Raw genomic sequence first — 18,978 nt, 5'->3', positions numbered from 1 at the left:
CAAAAAAAAAAAAAAAAAAAAAAAAAAACAAATAAGGGCCAGGAACTATGGCTCAAGTTTGTAATCCCAGTACTTCTGGAGGCTAAGGCAGGAGGATCACTTGAGGCCAGGAGTTTGAGACTAGTGTGGGAAACACAGTGAGACCCATCTCTACAAAAAAATAAGTAAAAGGCTATGAATTTTTTTTTTAAGAAGAAACAGAAAATCTCAATGAAGAAATGGAAACTATTTTTTAAATGGAAATTTTTAATAGACGTCACCTTAAGAAATTTAAAAAAACAAGAGCAAATTAAACCTAACATAAGCAGAAGCAAATAATAAAGATAAAAACAGAATCGATTAAACAGAAAAAATTCAGAAATACTTGGCTTTGGCAAAAAAAAAAAAATACAAAAAAAATAAGAAAAACAGAAGAAATTTGTGAAATCAAAAGTTGGTTCTTTGAGAAGATTAAAACAATGAATAAATCTCTAGACAGACACAGTCACAGAATAGCTTATTAAAGGCCCAGCTTTCTAGCCAGAGAATAAAAAGAGGTGGCTGGGTGAGGTGGCTCCCACCAGTAACCTCAACACTTTGGGAGGCCCAGGCAGGAGGACTGCTTGAAGCTAGGAGTTCAAGATCAGCCTGGGCAACACGATGAGACCCAGTCTCAAAAAACACCAGCGAGGCCCGGCGCAGTGGCTCACACGTATAATCCCAACGCTTTGGGTGGTCAAGGCAGGTGGATCACCTGAGGAGTTCAAGACCAGCCTGCCCAACATGGTAAAATCCCATCTCTATTAAAAATACAAAAATTAGCCAGGTGTGGTGGTGTGCGCCTGTAGTCCCAGCTACTCAGGAGACAGAGGCAGGAGAATCGCTTGAACCCAGGAGGCAGAGGTTGTAGTGAGCCGAGATTGCACCACTGCACTCCAGCCTGGGCGACAGAGTGAGACTCTGTCTCAAAACAAAAACAAGTAAATAAATAACCTGGGGAAACATTCAGAAAGATCAGAGAAAGAACTGGGAAAAGCAACACCACAAAGTTGTTTATGAATCCCTAGGTTTGCCCGCTAACCTATACATGCAAGAATATGACCCTACTCACAATATTAAAGACTTTGAACACTGAACTAACATATACTCTGTCCAGGCACCAGACTGGCTATGAGGCGGCACATATATGGAACAGACCCAAATAGGGATGCAAAGATGTTGGTTTTGTTTTTTGGTTTTTTTGTTTTTTGTTTTTGAGATGGAGTCTCGCTCTGTTGCCCAGGCTGGACTGCAGTGACGCGATCTTGGCTCACTGCAAGCTCCGCCTCCCAGGTTCATGCCATTCTCCCTCAGCCTCCCGAGTAGCTGGGACTACAGGCGCCCGCCACCACGCCCAGCTAATTTTTTTGTATTTTTTTAGTAGAGACGGGGTTTCACCATGTTAGCCAGGATGGTCTCGATCTCCTGACCTCGTGATCCGCCCGCCTCAGCCTCCCAAAGTGCTGAGATTACAGGTGTGAACCACCGTGCCCGGCCAGGACTGCAAAGATGTTGAAAAATAAACTGATATTAGAACAACATCCCAAAGAGGAGTTGGTACTTGAAGCTTGAACCTAACCAAATCGCTAAAACAAAGTTATCAACATTTTCCACGGGATTGAAGTAAGATCCAGGGTCTAATAAAACAGTACGCAAAGAGGAAAGTCTCAACTTGCCTGGGAAAAGAAACAGATACCAAGGCAAAGATGAAAGAGATATCTAAGACTTTCTATTCAGTGCCATAAAAATGCTCAAGGAAGCAACAGTGAACACTTTGAAGCAATTTTTTTAAGGAGAAAATATCTCACTGTATGGACTCAAAAACAGAAAGAAGGTAACAGGAAAGTATCAGTGTGCAATAAAATTTATCCAATCTGAAAAACACAGAGAAAGATGTTTAAAGAAACAAACAGTGCTTTAGGAACCTGTTGTAACAGGAATTCCAGAAAGAGACATTCTCAGTGGTTAGGCACAGTGCATCAGCACCACGGCTGAGCTGAAACACCATATCATGAGATCATGGCAACTGAAACCCACAATATTAAGAAATAGAACTTGGCTGGGTGTGGTGGCTCACAGCTGCAATCTCAGCACTTTGGGAGGCCACGATGGGCAGATTGCTTGAGCCCCGGAGTTCAAGACCAGCCTGGCAACATGGCAAAACCCCATCTCTACTAAAAATACAGAATTCTCCAGGCATGGTGGTGCACACCTGTAATCCCAGCCGCCCACGAGACTGAGGTGGGAGGTTTGCTTGGGCCTGGGACATTGAAGCTACAGTGAGCCATGACCATGTCACTACAGTGCAGTGTGGGCAACAGTGAGCGCCTGTCTCTAAATAAATAAATAAATAAATAAAGCAAAAATAAAAGAAATACAACTTTTGGCCGGGCACGGTGGCTCACGCCTGTAATCCCAGCACTTTGGGAGGCCAAGGTGGGTGGATCACAAGGTCAGGAGTTCGAGACCAGCCTGGCCAACGTGCTGAAACCCCATCTCTACTAGAAATACAAAATTTCGCCAGGCTAGAGTGCAGTGGTGTGATCTCAGCTCACTGCAACCCCCACCTCTCGGGTTTAAATGATTCTCCTGCCTCAGCCTCCTGAATAGCTGGGATTACAGGCGTGCACCACCATGCCCAGTTAATTTTTGTATTTTCAGTAGAGATGGGGTTTCACCATGTTGGCCAGCCTGGTCTCAAACTCCTGACCTCAGCTGATCCACCTGCCTTGGCCTCCCAAAGTGCTGGGATGACAGGCGTGAACCACAGCACCCAGCCTACAAAAATGTTTTTAGATATACTGATCCAAACTATCGCCCTGTAACTAGATAAAGGATTATGACTCCGTAAGAATTCTGTTTTCTTTTATTCAAGCTAAACAGCTTTGTTCTTTTAGCTGTTCCATATATGAAAGTTTTAGGTTTTTTTTGTTGTTGTTGTTTTTTGTTTGTTTGTTTTTTGAGATGGAGTCTCGGTCTGTCGCCTAGGCTGGAGTACAGTGGTGCGATCTCGGCTCACTGCAACCTCCACCTCCCGGGTTTAAGCGATTCTGCTGCCTCAGCCTCCCAGGTAGCTGGGATTGCAGGCACATGCCACCACACCAGGCTAATTTTTGCATTTTTCATAGAGACGGGGTTTCGCTATGTTGGCCAGGCTGGTCTTGAACTCCTGACCTCAAGTGATCAGCACATCTCAGACTCCAGAAGTGCTGGGATTACAGGCATGAGCCACCGTGCCCAGCCTCCATTGACATTTTAGACCACTCTTCGAAGTTGATATAATATTGTTACCATGTTTCTATATTTTACTTAATTTTTGTATATTTTTAAAAATATGGAAGGTTTCATGAATTTGCATGTCATCCTTGTGCAAGGGCCATGTTAATAATCTTTTCTGTACTGTTCCAGTTTTAGTATATGTGCTGCCTAAGAAGCACTCTATATTTTAAAAACTAGTATAATAGTGTTCCAAAAAAAAAAACAAACTGGGAAACTGAAATGGAATTGCTAAATTTTTATTTTTCCAAATAAGCCATTAAAAAATTTTGGCGTATTTCACACAAAAAAAGCATCTCAATATTATAAAGGTAATAAATATGTACTCTCAGAATTAAAAAGACAAGAAAGATCTGTAGGAACTTTACACCAATATTTTTGTGGAGTACAAGCATTAGGGTGTCACTGGTCTGTATCTTTGGAAGTTTTGAACCCAGAAGTGAAAATTACATATATGGTCTTACCAAAATTACATATATGGAACCCAGAAGTGAAAATTACATATATGGCAAGCAAAATTGAGTGTAACAATCACCATCCGCTTTCTGAATACTATACTCTTGTTAATGTATCATGAAATGTGCCAGATTTTATATTTCATTTGTTTTGTAGCATGAAATTATGTCACTTGAAGAAAGAACATTAAAGGGGCATTTCGGACTCCTGCTTGATAAGAGTAGAAATCTGCAAAACAAGGATTATACACATGATTGACAGACAGCTATAAAATATAACCTCATAGTTATTTCCACGACAAATACTCCCAAGAGAGTTTGAAGAGAGAACAATGCGGTGGGACACAGAAACAGAAGTATAACCAATTATCCAATTATATAAAACCTAAACTGCAAATTATTTTAAAGCAAACACAAATATTTTCAAGTATAGCACATAAAAAACACGGATTAAGTCCCCTATAGGTTAATGGCTATCCTCTAATTTGGGTTTGCTTTTTTTTTTTTTTTTCCGAGACAGTGTCTTGCTCTGTCACCCAGGCTGGAGTGCAGTGGCATGATCTCGGCTCACTCCAACCTCCGCCTCCTGGGTTCAAGCGATTCTCCTGCCTCAGCCTTCTGAGTAGCTGGGATTGCAGGCACGTGCCACCACACCCAGCTAATTTTTGTATTCTTAGTAGAGACGGGTTTCACTATGTTGGCCAGGCTGGTCTCGAACTCTTGACCTCATGATCTGCCTGCCTCGGCCTCCCAACGTGCTGGGATTACAGGTGTGAGCCACTGTGCCCGGTCCACTATCCTCCAATTTCCACACGCTCCACAAATCCTCATAAAAACCATATACGTCAAGAATAAGAGCAAATAAAATTATCCATAGCTGACCCCACAGCATTATAAGGATGAAATGACTAAAAACTCCAATTTACATGTAAGAGCATAAACATCGAAGACCAGAAGCTTCAATGGGAACTGTCCAGAAGAGCAGTATAGCAGGGTCCTAGTGGTAACTGAATTACATGTAATATGACCGAGGATTTACCATCAGGAGAGGGCCCCATCTGAGAGAAAGTACTGACGGCTCATCTGAGACATGACAGTGAGAGCAATGGCTACTGGGAAGTCAAAAATAATACACTTAGAAAGTATGTAAGATCAAAGGTAACAGTTTTAGCAAGGCACAGTTTCTGGGAGAGAAGGAGGTATCATTTGGAGGGTTGATGATAAAGGGAAAAAAGGAAGTGACCAGAGCATAAATGGCCTACTAAAACAAGACAGAACTATGGCGGGGGTTGTTGGGGGGGTAGGTGTTAATTTATTTTTAAAACTACACTTCACTGTGGCAACAAATCAGAGTGCTCTTGAACTAAGAGACTGAGAAGGCCACCCTAACCCCATCACCAAAATAAGACAAAATAAGATAATAATATTGTTGGTACAGTAAAATCCAGCACAAACAACCTGAACAGAAAAAAGAACTCAGCATTCATACCAAATTACTTATAAGAAATAAAAAGTAAAATACTTGGGCAGATGAAAATACACCAAAAACCCTTACAGAGGAAAGATTAACAACACCATATCCATCGCAAATTTAAAGTAATTAAATAACAAATGCAGACATAAAAGAACACCTCAAATGAGAAACTCAAAATTTTAAACAGTAGACAAATAACAGGAACTTGTAAAACATGAACAAACTGAACTTAAATGAAGACTAAATTACAAAAGATGCCCTACAGGGAACAGATAGAACAGATATGATCTAAAGAGACAGAAATGAAAGAGACAGGAATGCTTTCACATAAATGAAAAAGAAATAGAAGTGAAGACAATCAAAGAAAAGTCATACATATAGAAGAGAGAGGACAGGTGCGGTAGCTCCCACCTGTAATCCCAGCACTCTGGGAGGCCAAGGCAGGTGGATCACTTGAGGTCAGTAGTTCGAGACCAGTCTGACCAACATGGTGAAACCCTGTCTCTACTAAAAATACAAAAGTTGGCCGGGCATGGTGGCGCACGCTTGTAACCCCAGCTACTTGGGAAGCTGAGGCAGGAGAATCACTTGAACCTGGGAGGTGGAGCTGAGATGGCACCACTCCCCTCTAACCTGGGCAACAGAGCCAGACTCCATCTTGGGGGGAAAAAAAAAAAAGAAGAGAGGCAAATAAGATTCAATAGTCAAAGATTACTGAAGAATGAAATAGAACAGAACTACCAATACTCAAAACTGTAACTCAAGAAAATTTATTGGATGTCTAAGAAAAAAAACCAAGTCATACATTAAGAAATAAAATCAGGCTGGCGTTAGCAACACAAGCAAGATACAAGCAGGATAATATTTTCAAGGAATATTTCAAGAATCAAAGAAAAGTCATACATATAGAAGAGAGAGGACAGGTGATGGATGTGAATCACATATTTTACATCCAGCCAAGCTGTCCTTCAAATATCAAGGATATAGGAAACAATTTAAACATGTAAAAATTTAAGAAATTGTTCCACAAGCATTCCTGAGGAATCTACTAGATGATGAGCTTTATCCAACCAAGAAGTGATTGAGAACTTCAAGAAAAGATCTGTAAATCTTTAACAATATTGTAGTACTAAATTTAAAACAAAGGTATTGATGAGGAAGAACAGTATGGAAAATGACATACTCTCACAAAGTAAATATAACTTCAAAAAATCACAGGAAAAGAGACAGAAAAAAAAAACTGGAATAAGACCTCACACATAAGAAAATGAAACTAAATGGCTCTAATTTAAAGCTGATAAACCAAATGGAAGAAACCTAAATTTAAGAAAAAGGAAGAAACCTAATTTAAGAAAAAGGGGGGGAGACGAAGAGGAGTTTTAAAGGTATACATAAAAGTATACATAACAAAAATATAAACTCTCTTAAGTAAAAAATAAAAATAAAAAATAAAGCAAATAAAAACATCAAACAGAATACAAGACCCAGTAAATATAACATAAACCAAAGATGAGATCAATTCAGTGAAAAAGCTAAGGTTTAAAATAGACTACATCTACAAAAGAGCAAGTACTAATAATACACATGCTTTACCATTTCCCATGCACTTGTATACGTATCTCACTACCTACTCTGTGAGGTAGTTTAAGAAAAGTACTGCTTTTCTCTTTTACTCAGATTTGCCGAGCCTTTGTTGTTGCTGTGTTGTTGAGGAGACGTAGTCTCACTCTGTCACTCTGGCTGGAGTACAGTGGCATGAACACTGCTCACTGAAGCCTGAACCTGCCAGGCTCAAGCAATCCCCTACCTCAGCCTGCCAAGTAGCTGGGATTACAGGCGCGCACTACCACACCTGGCTAATTTTTGAATTTTTGTACAGATAGGGTTTCGCCATGCTGCCCAGGCTGGCCTAGAACTCCTGGGCTCAAGTGATCCTCCCACCTCTGCCTCTCAAAGCACTGAGATTACAGGCGTGAGCCATCATCCCTGGCCTATTTCCTGGGTTTTAAAATGTCACTTAGACTCCCCACAGAAATCTTTAAAATGAATTAGCCTCTATCAAAAGCTTCCCTAGGCTGAGGCAGAGCTTGCAGTGAGTCGAGATCGCGCCACTGCACTCCAGCCTGGGAGACAGAGCAAGACTCCGTCTCAAAAAATAAAATAAAATAAAATGAAATAAAATAAAATAAAACTTCCCTAGGCTGGGTGTGGGGGGGTCATGCCTGTATTCCCAGCACTTTGGGAGGCCGAAGCACAATAAATATTTCAAAGAATCAAAGAAAAGTCATACATACAGAAGAGAGAGGACAGGTGACGGATGTGAATCAAATATTTTATATCCAGCCAAGCTGTCCTTCAAATATCAAGGATACAGGAAACAACTTAAACATGTAAAAATTTAAGAAACTGTTCCACAAGCATTTCTGAGGAATCTACTAGATGATTCTATAGTATTGGCTTAACTTACGATTTCCTTAAGGGAGTGTCACAAGGTCAAGAGATTGAGACCATCGTGGCCAATATGGGGAAACCCCGTTTCTACTAAAAATACAAAAATCTGCTGGGCGTGGTGGCACACACCTGTAATCCCAGCTATTCGGGAGGCTGAGGCACAAGAATTGTTTGAACCTGGAAGGCGGAGATTGAGGTGAGCTAAGATCATGCGACTGCACTCCAGTCTGGCAACAGAGCGAGACTCCATCTCAACAAAAAAGCTTCCCTAACAAACAAAAAGTTGGAAGATGCTTAAGTCTCCTTGGTTTTCATTTAGTGGCAGTAGCAACCTAAGATGGCAAAGACTGTGGCACTATCTCAGGTACTAGACGTAAGACCAGGGCTCTTGGTAAACCGCCATACTTCAGAGTTAAGAACTACTCAAACACAGGATATATGACATCTCTACAACTCTAAGTGAAATCATGTACAGTTAAATTCTGTTATAATGCTTGTCTTGAAAACACACACTGGCTCCAACACAATTGATGGGGAGCATTTTGAGCATTTTAAATTTCATGCTTGCTTCTGTGACTTTCATCTGTTAGAAAATCTAGATGAACACAGAAAATAGCACCTAGCCAAAAAAAGTCTCATAGGCATACACAGCAGCACCCAGACACACACCTCAACTACCTCAGTTCCCCTTGTATGCTGTGAGCCACAATGAACCACACCCATCCACATGTGATGTTACAACTTTCCATCAGATTTCAGACAACCTGCCTTTCACCACCTCACAATGATTCACAAACTGTAATCCTTCAGATGCCCACTTCTGCAAGCAAGCACTGTCTTATCCAAAGTAAAGTGCAATATTTACATCATAGTATTATGTATTTGTTAACCATTTAACATATGTAAAACAGTACTACCATTTTAAGTTCTTATCTTTGTTTTTAATCTGTCACTAATAACGTTTTTTAATGTTGTGGCCAACCTCATTTTTCCCATAAGCCCTGTGGTTTTTATTGCATGACTTTGCAAAGTGCAGAGACTTTTAGGAATCTCTGTATTCCAATACAGTGGAATTACCTGTATATAAAGCATTTAGAAATATACTGTAAAAGGCTGGGCGCGGTGGCTCATGCCTATAATGCCAGCACTTTGGGAGGCCGAGGCGGGCAGATCACCTGAGGTCAGGAGTTAAGAGGCCAGCCCATGGAGAAACCCTGTCTCTACTAAAAATACAAAATTAGCCGGGCATGGTGGCACATGCCTGTAATCCCAGCTATTCTGGAGGCTGAGGCAGGAGAATCACTTGAACCAGGGAGGCGGAGGTTGCGGTGAACCAAGATAGCGCCACCATTGCACTCCAGCCTGGACAACAAGAGTGAAACTCCATCTCAAAAAAAAAAAAAAGAAAGAAAGAAATATACTGTAACAATGTAGTCATTAAGTATTGGCTATACCTACAATTTCCTTAAGGGAGTGTCACAAACTTTGTATCAGCTAACAAGTAGAAAGTCTAGCATAAAATCTGGCTCAAAATAGATACTCTTTGCTTAATGTACCCCTTCTTAAAAATTCTGACTTGGTCCTCAAGCATTGATAATTAAAGGTAATCTTGTACTACCCAACGACTTCTCTCTGAAAAATAGAGTCCCATTTTAAGTGTAAGCCATTTTATTGTGAGAGGAAAAAAAAGTATTTGAATTTGAACAGCAACCATGTGTAAAAGCAGACAACCAACCAAGGCCAGGCTTTTTCCCCCTGGTCTATTGTTTTTAAAAGCAAACTTTCACTTCCTCCTTTTATGTAATCAGATAAAACAACTCTTATAGATGCCACTCAGGAATGTTTACACAATCTCCTCAGTAATAAAATCAAATGGAATATTTAAGATTAAAAATATTACTGGCTTCAAATAATACTATTTCCCCAAGGTGTTTTAGTAGAAATTTCATATTATTTCAACTGAAGATTTGCTCATATTATACTAACCAAAGAAAATGCAGTAGAGCCCATGAGATAACAAAAACATCAACCTGTCCATCATTTAATTCTTACACTGCAACTTTTACTTTTTTTTTCCCCCTAGACAAGGTCTCATTCTGTCACCCAGGCTGGAGTGCATTGGCATGATGATAGCTCATTGCAGTCTCAAACTGCAATGAGCTCAAGCAGTCCTCCACCTCAGCCTCCCAAGTAGCTGGGACTACAGGTTTGCACCACCACCACACCCAGGTAACTTTTTTATTTTTTACAGAGACAGAGCCTTGCTATGTTGCCCAGGCTGGTCTCGAACTCCTGGCTTCAAGACCTCTTCCATACTGGCCTCCCAAAGCACGGGGATTACAAGCTATTTTACTTCTAAATAACCAGGAAAGGAAAGATTGCTTTAATTAAATTAAAAGTGTAAGGGATTATTTTAATGCCACATTAAGTAGTGAACAATATAATTTCCTATCTTACCTAGGAGGAAAAAAACCACATGCAACAAGTTAGACTAGTGTTCTTAAAGTTACAACTTTAATACAAGTTTGTACAGCACATATCATAAAACAACTTAGATGTTTAAGCCTACAGCTGACATTTCAGGGAAATTTCGAAAAGAATACAACCACAGCATAAAATTCCTTCCATGCCCTAACATTTCACTCATCCTTCTTACTATCAGAATTAGCAACTGACATCCTTTTCACAACCATTTTTCACTAAGAATCTTAAGTTTGTCTCCTCAACAGTATATTGCCTGTAAATAGAGAGCAAACTTGTATTTAGATATGAATGCTGATTGCTGGCTAAGCTCACTGTTAAGTGACTTGTTCTCTCTTCCACACCAGCTTCTCAGCATACCAAGAATTAAACTTGATTTTTAAATTTCCTGAAAAACACAAAGCAACTCTACACTACAATTATTTTCCTTCTAATTTTTTTTTTTTTTTTTTTTTTTTTTTTTTTGAGACGGAGTCTCGCTCTGTAGCCCGGGCTGGAGTGCAGTGGCCGGATCTCAGCTCACTGCAAGCTCCGCCTCCCAGGTTTACGCCATTCTCCTGCCTCAGCCTCCCGAGTAGCTGGGACTACAGGCACCCGCCACCTCGCCCGGCTAGTTTTTTGTATTTTTTAGTAGAGACGGGGTTTCACGGTGTTCGCCAGGATGGTCTCGATCTCCTGACCTCGTGATCCGCCCGTCTCGGCCTCCCAAAGTGCTGGGATTACAGGCTTGAGCCACCGCGCCCGGCCCCTTCTAATTTTTTTTAAAGAGATGGAGTTTCACTATGGTGCCCAGGCTGGAGTGCAGTAGCAATTCACAGGGGCAATAATCACAAACTATAGCCTTGAACTCCTGGGCTCAACCAAATCTTGCTGCCTCAGACTCCTGAGTAACTGGCATGCACCCCTGTGCCCAGCTCTTCAACATTTTATATTTTAAATTTTATAACAGGTCCATTTCTTAATATCATATATAGCGGTCGTCAACCCTGACTTCGTGTCAGAATCGGTTGTAAAGCTCTATGAAATGACGTATGACTGAGTCCTACTATCTGAAGATTCTAATACAGCAGCAGGCTCCTCACAACCAATTCATTTAATCCTGATACCATTTATCCTCCAATGCCAAAACCAAAGAAATATTAATAAAACTTTCCTCTTATTATGCTTTTATGATGAAAGAAAGACTATGTAAACAAATACTATAATTCATTCATAAATTAAACTTCAAAGTCTTACCACATGATACAGGCTCTGCCCAATATCCTACAATTACTTCATATAATAATGTACTCTGTAATGCCAAAGCCCAGCTTAACTCCGTTTTCCAAATATTTATGCAAGCACACAGTCCAAAGATCTTTCTCTCTTGCCCTGTAATCACTGTTTTCACACTCACTTCACATAACAAATATTTATTAAACATCTACTATGGTAGATCATTTTAACCAATATGAATAGAGCCATTAGCAGACATCCTTATCTTCATAAAACCTACATTTTAATTGTGGAAAATATGTGATAAATATACAAGTAAATGTAAGAAGCTGATAAATGAGATAAAGTAAGAAATAAGAAAATAAGGTGAGAAGGACTGACTGCTAGCCAAGGAAGGCCTCTAAATAACATTTAAAGGACACCTGTTTAGCTGGGCATGGTGGCATGTGCCTGTAGTCCCAGTTGCCTGGAAGGTTAAGGTGGGAGAATCGCTTCAACCTAGGAGGCGGAGGTTGCAGTGGGCGGAGATCACACTACTGCACTCCAGACCTCCAGCCTGGGCAACAGAGTGAGACCCTGTCTCAAAAAATAAAAATAAAAAAAATTAGGCCAGGCACGGTGGCTCACACCTGTAATCCCAGCATTTTGAGAGGCCGAGGCAGGTGGATCACCTGAGGTCTGGAGTTTGAGATCAGCCTGGCCAACATGGTGAAACCCAGTCTGTACTAAAACTACAAAAATTAGCCAGGCCTGGTGGCAAGCACCTGGAATCCTAGCTACTCAGGAAGCTGAGGCAGGAGAATCGCTTGAACTCAGGAGGCGGAGGTTGCAGTAAACTAAAATTGTGCCACTGCATGCCACGCTGGGTGACAGAGCGAAACCCTGTCTCAAAAAATAATAAAAATAAAATTTAAAATCAAGAATAAATAAAGGACATGTGAGCAGAAGTCCTAAAACAACTAAGAAAAATGAGTCACGCAGGTATCTGGGGGAGAAAATTCTAAACAGTCCTTTGCACATATATGACCCTTTATATGACCTAGCTTTTTATGTCCAAAAATGCCTTTATGAAGAAAGAAGATATATTGAATCAATGCTGTCAGAACTGCATTGTCAGAAGCAGAAATATTAAAAGATATAAGACTGCACACTAAGGAGAGAGATCCCTTCAGTTGAGGCCAGCTGGACAGTATCTCTCCAGTCCCCTAATCACACAGAGCACCATTCCTGCCTCTCTGGAAACTCTTCTTTAACCAGTGCTTCAATAGTTTGGATGGCAATTCTATTATCATTAAATAACTAGTTTGAGCCCCAGTAATGACCCAGGACTTCAACACTTTGACACATCTAAAGAATGGAATATTAAATTCAGTTCCCTTTTAAGCTTTAGTCTGTTTTTCTGAAAATATAGTGTTGTCTATCTACTACTATTGAAAACTGAACTGTGGTCACTCTGCACAAGCAAGTATTTTTAACCCACTCTCTTGACGCAAAAGAAACATTTTTTAAAACATTTCAGGTTTCTAACACAATACAGAATTTTGAAACTATATGCTGTCAATTTAAAACAAAAACATGTATTTATTTCTTCATTCATACTACATCTCATTCTAGAAAAACAAACATTAAAAAGTAAGCAAACAGGCCAGGCACAGTAGCATGTCATAATCTCAGCTACTTGGGTGGCTGAAGCAGGAGGATCACTTGAGCTCAGGACTAGCCTGGGCAACATAGTGAAATCCTGGTCCCACGCACATATGCGCACACACGCACACGCGTACACACACACACACAAATTTAAAAAGCAAGCAAAGAATAAATTTACCACATTATTAAAAGATTTTCACTTCTCACTAGTTTTTTTTTTTTTTTTTTTTGAGACAAAGTTTCACTCTCGTTCCCCAGGCTGGAGTGCAATGGTGCGATCTTGGCTCACTGTAACCTCCACATCCTGGGTTCAAGCGATTCCCCTGCCTCAGCCTCCCAAGTTGCTGGGATTACAGGCGCCTGCCACCACGCCTGGCTAATTTTTGTACTTTTAGCAGAGACAGCGTTTCACCATGTTGGCCAGGCTGGTCTCGAATTCCTGACCTCAGGTCATCCACCTGCCTCAGCCTCTCAAAGTGTTGGGATTACAAGCATGAGCTACCACGCCCGACCCTCACTAGATTTTTACAGAAAAATTATTTTGTAATTTTTATAATAATTATATATACATTATATATACATATATAAAACAGCAAAACTGCATTTTGTTTTCTGGTATACTTTTAAGGAATAATTTATCCTAGTTTAAATTTATGATTAGCAGCAGGGCGTGGTGGCTCATGCCTGTAATCCCAGCACTTGGGAGGCTGAGGTGGGTGGATCACCCGAGGTGAGCAGTTTGAGACCAGCCTGGCCAACGTGGAGAAACCCCGTCTCTACTAAAAATACAAAACTTAGCTGGGCGTGGTGGTGGACACCTGTAATCCCAGCTACTGGGGAAGCTGAGGCAGGAGAATCACTTGAACCTGGGAGCCAGAGGTTGCAGTGAGCCGGAGGCTGCAGTGAGCCGAGATCAAACCACTGTACTCCAGCCTGGACAACAAGAGCGAGATTCCATCTCAAAAAAATAAATAAACTTATGATTAACTACTATGTTCAGAAGGGGATTTCAGAACAGACCAAACTTTGTTTCCATTTTTTGATTTTTTGTTATATTCTAAATATACAAAGTACAAGCAAAAGTATATTAAAACCAATTTCAAAGTTACTGTCCACTCTTAGTTGCAAAACTGGAATTCTGTCACAAAGAAATTTAATCAGTTAACCTTTCATGTGCATATGGACACCTACTTGCTAACAATTCCTAATCTAAATTTCATCAGCAACTAAAGCTAAACTAAGTATCATTAACTAGCAGAAACAGCAACTTTCCCAAAGAAAATAAATCACATAAAATAATTTACCTATTATACAATGGGCTGGGTGCAGTGGCTCAAGACTATAATCCCAGCACTTTGGGAGGCTAAGGCGGGGGGATCACATGGTCAGGAGATTGAGACCATCCTGGCTAACATGTTGAAACCCCCACTGTACTAAAAATACAAAAAATTAGCCCGGCGTGGTGGCGGGCGCCTGTAGTCCCAGCTACTTGGGAGGCTGAGGCAGGAGAATGGCATGAGGCAGAGGCGGAGCTTGCAGTGAGCCAAGATCGCGCCATTGCACTCCAGCCTGGGCGACAGAGGGAGCCTCTGTCCCAAAAATAATAATAATAATAATTTACCTATTATATAACATATGCAGCCACCTAATAAGTATTACTACTCTTTTGCCTAACAAAGAATTCCCTCACCCTTCTCCTATACCCCTCCCCTAAATAGTTAAACACTAGGCAGGTGTGTGATGTTAAATGCCCTGAAAAGAAAAAAAAGTTTTATTCCAGACTGTAACTCACACTAGCTTAATCTCAGTCTGTTTGCTTAATAAAAATGTCCCCACCTTGAAAAGTTTTGAGAATTAAGAAAGGACTCTAAATAAAGCATGCTGTGTCCAAAATGGTAACCATTCACCACATGTGACTATTTGAATTTAAATTAAGGTTAATTAAAAATTCATTTCCTCAGTTGCACTAGCCATATTTCAAGTGTGCAATAATTACATGTGGCCAGGCCAGGCACAGTAGCTCACACTTGTAATCTCAGCACTTTGGGAGGCCGAGGCAGGAGGACCGCTTGATCCCAGGAGTTCAAGACTAGCCTGGCCAACATGGCGAAACCCCGTCTCTACCAAAAATACGAAAATTAGCCAGGCATGGTGGCACGCCTGTAGTCACAGCTACCTGGGAGACTGAGCTGGGAAGATAGCTTGAACCCAGGAGGTGGAGGCTGCAGTGAGCCATGATCAAACTACTGCACTCCAGCCTGTGTGATAGAGTTAGACCCTGTCTTAACAAGTACAACAAAAAACAAACCTACACATGGCCAATGGCTATCTATTAAAGCAGATAACAAATATTTCCATCATCATAGAAAATTCTACTGTGCAGTGCTATTCTAAAGCACCTAGAGCAGAGCCTGGCAAATGGTAGATTTCTCATTTTACCTGGCAAATAGTGACAAATCACAAACATAATCATAATGCTATTTTAACTTCTCTCACCACTTTTCTAGGAAAGAAAAATTCTGTCCATTAAAAACCAAACACTGCATGTTCTCACTCATAGGTGGGAACTGAACAATGAGAACACTTGGATACAGGGTGGGGAACATCACACACCGGGGCCTGTCCTGGGATGCGGGGAGCAGGGAGGGATAGCATTAGAAGATATACCTAATTTAAATAACGAGTTAATGGGTGCAGAACACCAATATGGCACATGTATACACATATGTAACAAACATGCACGTTGTGCACACATACCCTAGAACTTAAAGTATAATAAAAAAATTAAAATAAAATTCTATCCTTTAACACTTATAACAATATAAATCATTCAGGCTAAGGTCCAAAACTACATTTATTGATGTACAATATTTTAACTATTCCCAACTTAAATTTTTCTTATAACTGACATTAACATTTGGAGAGCAAAAAAGAGAGAAGGAAGCAGCAGCAACAGCAACCAACCTACTAACACTTCATTGAAAGGCATTAGGATATGTCCACTTTTTCCAAGTGGGTTAAAATATAAGGTGTGGATTTCGTTCTACCCTGGCAACCTCATTTTTCCTACCCCTAACCTAGATCCTAACAAATTGGTGTAAAAATCTGGTAACATCCTCAAACTTTTAGATAAACAAATAGCATCAACAGTAGGCAAAGGCCACAATTTTCTAATGACTTAATTTTCCAAATAAGTTAAAACAGTTTGTAAATACAAAAAAAAAAAAAAACCAGCTTCTGGCAAACACAAGTCTTCCTTAAACTCTTATATAGGGCCGGGCGCAGTGGCTCATACTTGTAATCCCAGAACTTTGGGAGGCCGAAACGAGCAGAACACTTGAGGTCACTAGCTCAAGACCAGCCTGGCCAACATGGTGAAACCCCATCTCTACTAAAAATACAAAAAAATATTAGCCGAGTGTGGTGGCAGACGCCTGTAATCCCAGCTACTTGGGAGGCTGAGGCATGAACCCAGGAGGTAGAGGCTGCAGTGAGCCAAAATCACACTACTGCACTCCAACCTGGGCGACAGAGCAAAACTCTGTCTCAAAAAAACAAACAAATAAAATAAAATAAACTCTTACATAGTATATATCACATTAAATTCACTCTGTCCTTTTTCCAGACAAATTATCAGCAAGAAACACTATGTAAGCATTTTGACTAACTTTTGACAATGCTGTAGTCAGAAAACAGTAGAGTAATAGTGGAAAAAAAAAAAGAAGGGAAAAATATACAAAAAAAACTGAATTTCAGAGATCAACTAGACTAGATCAAGCCAGGCAAATCCACTGCAGAAACTCTAAAATTTTTGCAAACTTATGTGTAAACCAGGTTTCCATTAAAAAATTAAGGAAAAAAAAAGTTTATTTTGAAATACAAACTAACTGCATTTCCTACATAAGTTTATCATAACAAGTACAGTACAACTAACAAAGTAGCAGCTCAAAAGTTGAATGCTGCAGGAATGACTTAACAAGTTACCAAGTGGCCAGGAACAGTGGCTCAGGCCTGTAATCCCAGCATTTTGGGAGGCCGAGGCAGGTGGATCACTTGAGGTTGGGAGTTTGAGACGAGCCTGACCAACATGGAGAAACCCCATCTCTACTAAAAATACAAAATTAGCCAGGTGTGGTGGCACATGCCTGCAATCCCAGCTACTCGGGAGGCTGAGGCAGAATTGCTTGAACCCGGGAGGCAGAGGTTTCGGTGAGCCGAGATCATGCCACTGCCCTCCAGCCTGGGCAACAAGAGCGAAACTCCGTTTCAATAAAAAAAAAAGAAGTTACCAACCTAGCAACACTTGATTACATACAGCACACACATCACATTAAAAGTCCAACGTTTCCTTTATCAGGACAAAAAAAAAAAATCTTAAAATCAAAAGCACTAACTTACTATTGAATCTCAAGAAACTGAAGCAATTTCAAAAAATCAATACTATCCTTTTGGTCAGTAATACTTTCTTCACTCCTAACGTATGAGAACAATAAGGACATTTTAGCTCCTTTACTTTTCTTTCATTTAGTGATTTTCACATTTCTCTCACATGTAACTTATTAACAGATCTACAGCACTGTGATTTTAGCAATGAACTTACAGGTTTTTGCCCCACTAACACTACCACAAAAAAATATTTAAGATATTTAATCAAAAATTGCTATTCTATGGATGGTTAAACACACTGTGGTACATCCATATCATGGAATACTACTCGGCAATAAAAAGGAATAAACCATTAGCTGGATGTGGTAGCCCTGTAGTGATCCCAGCTACTCCAGCGGCTGAAGAGGGAGAAGTGCTTGAGCCCAGTAGTTTGAGGTTACAGTGCCCTATTGATAGAGCCTATAAACAGTCACTACACTCCAGCCTGGGCAACAGAGGAAGACTCTATCTCTAAACCCAAAAAGTTGTATACTGTATGATTATTTTTTAAACACACTGGGAATGGCAAAATTATACAAATGCAGGACATGTACTGATTGCTGGAGCCTGCAGCAAGAGGGGATGGGAGTGGGGTGGGACAGATGTTGGATGTGGTTCTAAAAGGGCAACAGAGGGGTACTTTGGACTGAGGGAACTGTTCTGTAGCCTAATTGTAGTGGTGCAATCTATACATGGGATAACACTGCACAGAAGTAAATACAGTCAGCTCTCATTATCCTTGGTATCTGCATCCATAGGTAAAAACTATTTTAAAAAAGCACAATAAAAAATACAAATTTTTAAAATACAGCTTAACTATATAACATTAATATTGCATTAGGTATTGTAAGTAATCTAGAGATATTTGAAGTGTACAGGTGATATGCATAGGTTATACGCAAATACTACACCACTTTATATAACGGACTCAAACACCTGCAAATTTTGGAATCTCGCGGGATCCTGAAATCAACCCCCGACAGATACCAAGCGATGACTGCACCCGCGTGCGCGAGCACTCACACGCATGTACAAGTAAACTGGGGATATGTGAATAAGATTGGTGGATTGTATCAATGTTTAATAATGAACCATGGTTTTGCAAGGTGTTAGTGTTGGGAAAACTGAGTAAAGTGCACTGTATTATTCCTTAAACTATGTGATTATACAGTCTTCTCAAAATTAAAAGTTTGATTTATTTAAAAAGTGCTAACACTTGAGAAAACCTTAATATGAACCAGATAATAGACAATATTAGAGAATGACTGTTAAAAGTATACAAGATGATGTCCTTATTCTTAGAAGATGCTTGTTGAAGTATTTAGAGATGAAATTTTTTGTTTTTGAGACAGTCTCGCTCTGTTGCCCAGGCTGGAACTGCAACCTCCACCTCCCAGGTTCAAGCGATTCTTGTGCCTCAGCCTCTCTAGTAGCTGGGACTACAGGCGCACACCACCACGGCTGACTAATTTTCGTATTTTTAGTAGAGACAGGATTTCACTACGTTGGCCAGCCTGGTCTCGAACTCCTGACCTC

At 40.3% G+C, this 18,978-nt stretch overlaps 1 protein-coding gene and 1 non-coding gene across 4 annotated transcripts in view; both read right to left on the bottom strand.

Annotated features, from left to right (window-relative positions):
* NAA15 (N(alpha)-acetyltransferase 15, NatA auxiliary subunit) overlaps positions 1-18,978 on the bottom strand; it is a 92,570-nt gene that overhangs the window by 71,465 nt on the left and 2,127 nt on the right. The gene's annotated exons all lie outside the window — the stretch shown is intronic.
* LOC112625532 lies at positions 3,347-3,455 on the bottom strand. The gene has a single exon (XR_003119626.1). It is a non-coding gene; the product is annotated as a U6 spliceosomal RNA (small nuclear RNA).

This window comes from Theropithecus gelada, chromosome 5, assembly GCF_003255815.1.
Source record: "Theropithecus gelada isolate Dixy chromosome 5, Tgel_1.0, whole genome shotgun sequence".
Classification (NCBI taxonomy): Eukaryota; Metazoa; Chordata; class Mammalia; order Primates; family Cercopithecidae; genus Theropithecus; species Theropithecus gelada.
The sequence above is the reverse complement of the archived record's forward strand: the minus strand, read 5'-3'. Positions and strand labels throughout refer to the sequence as shown.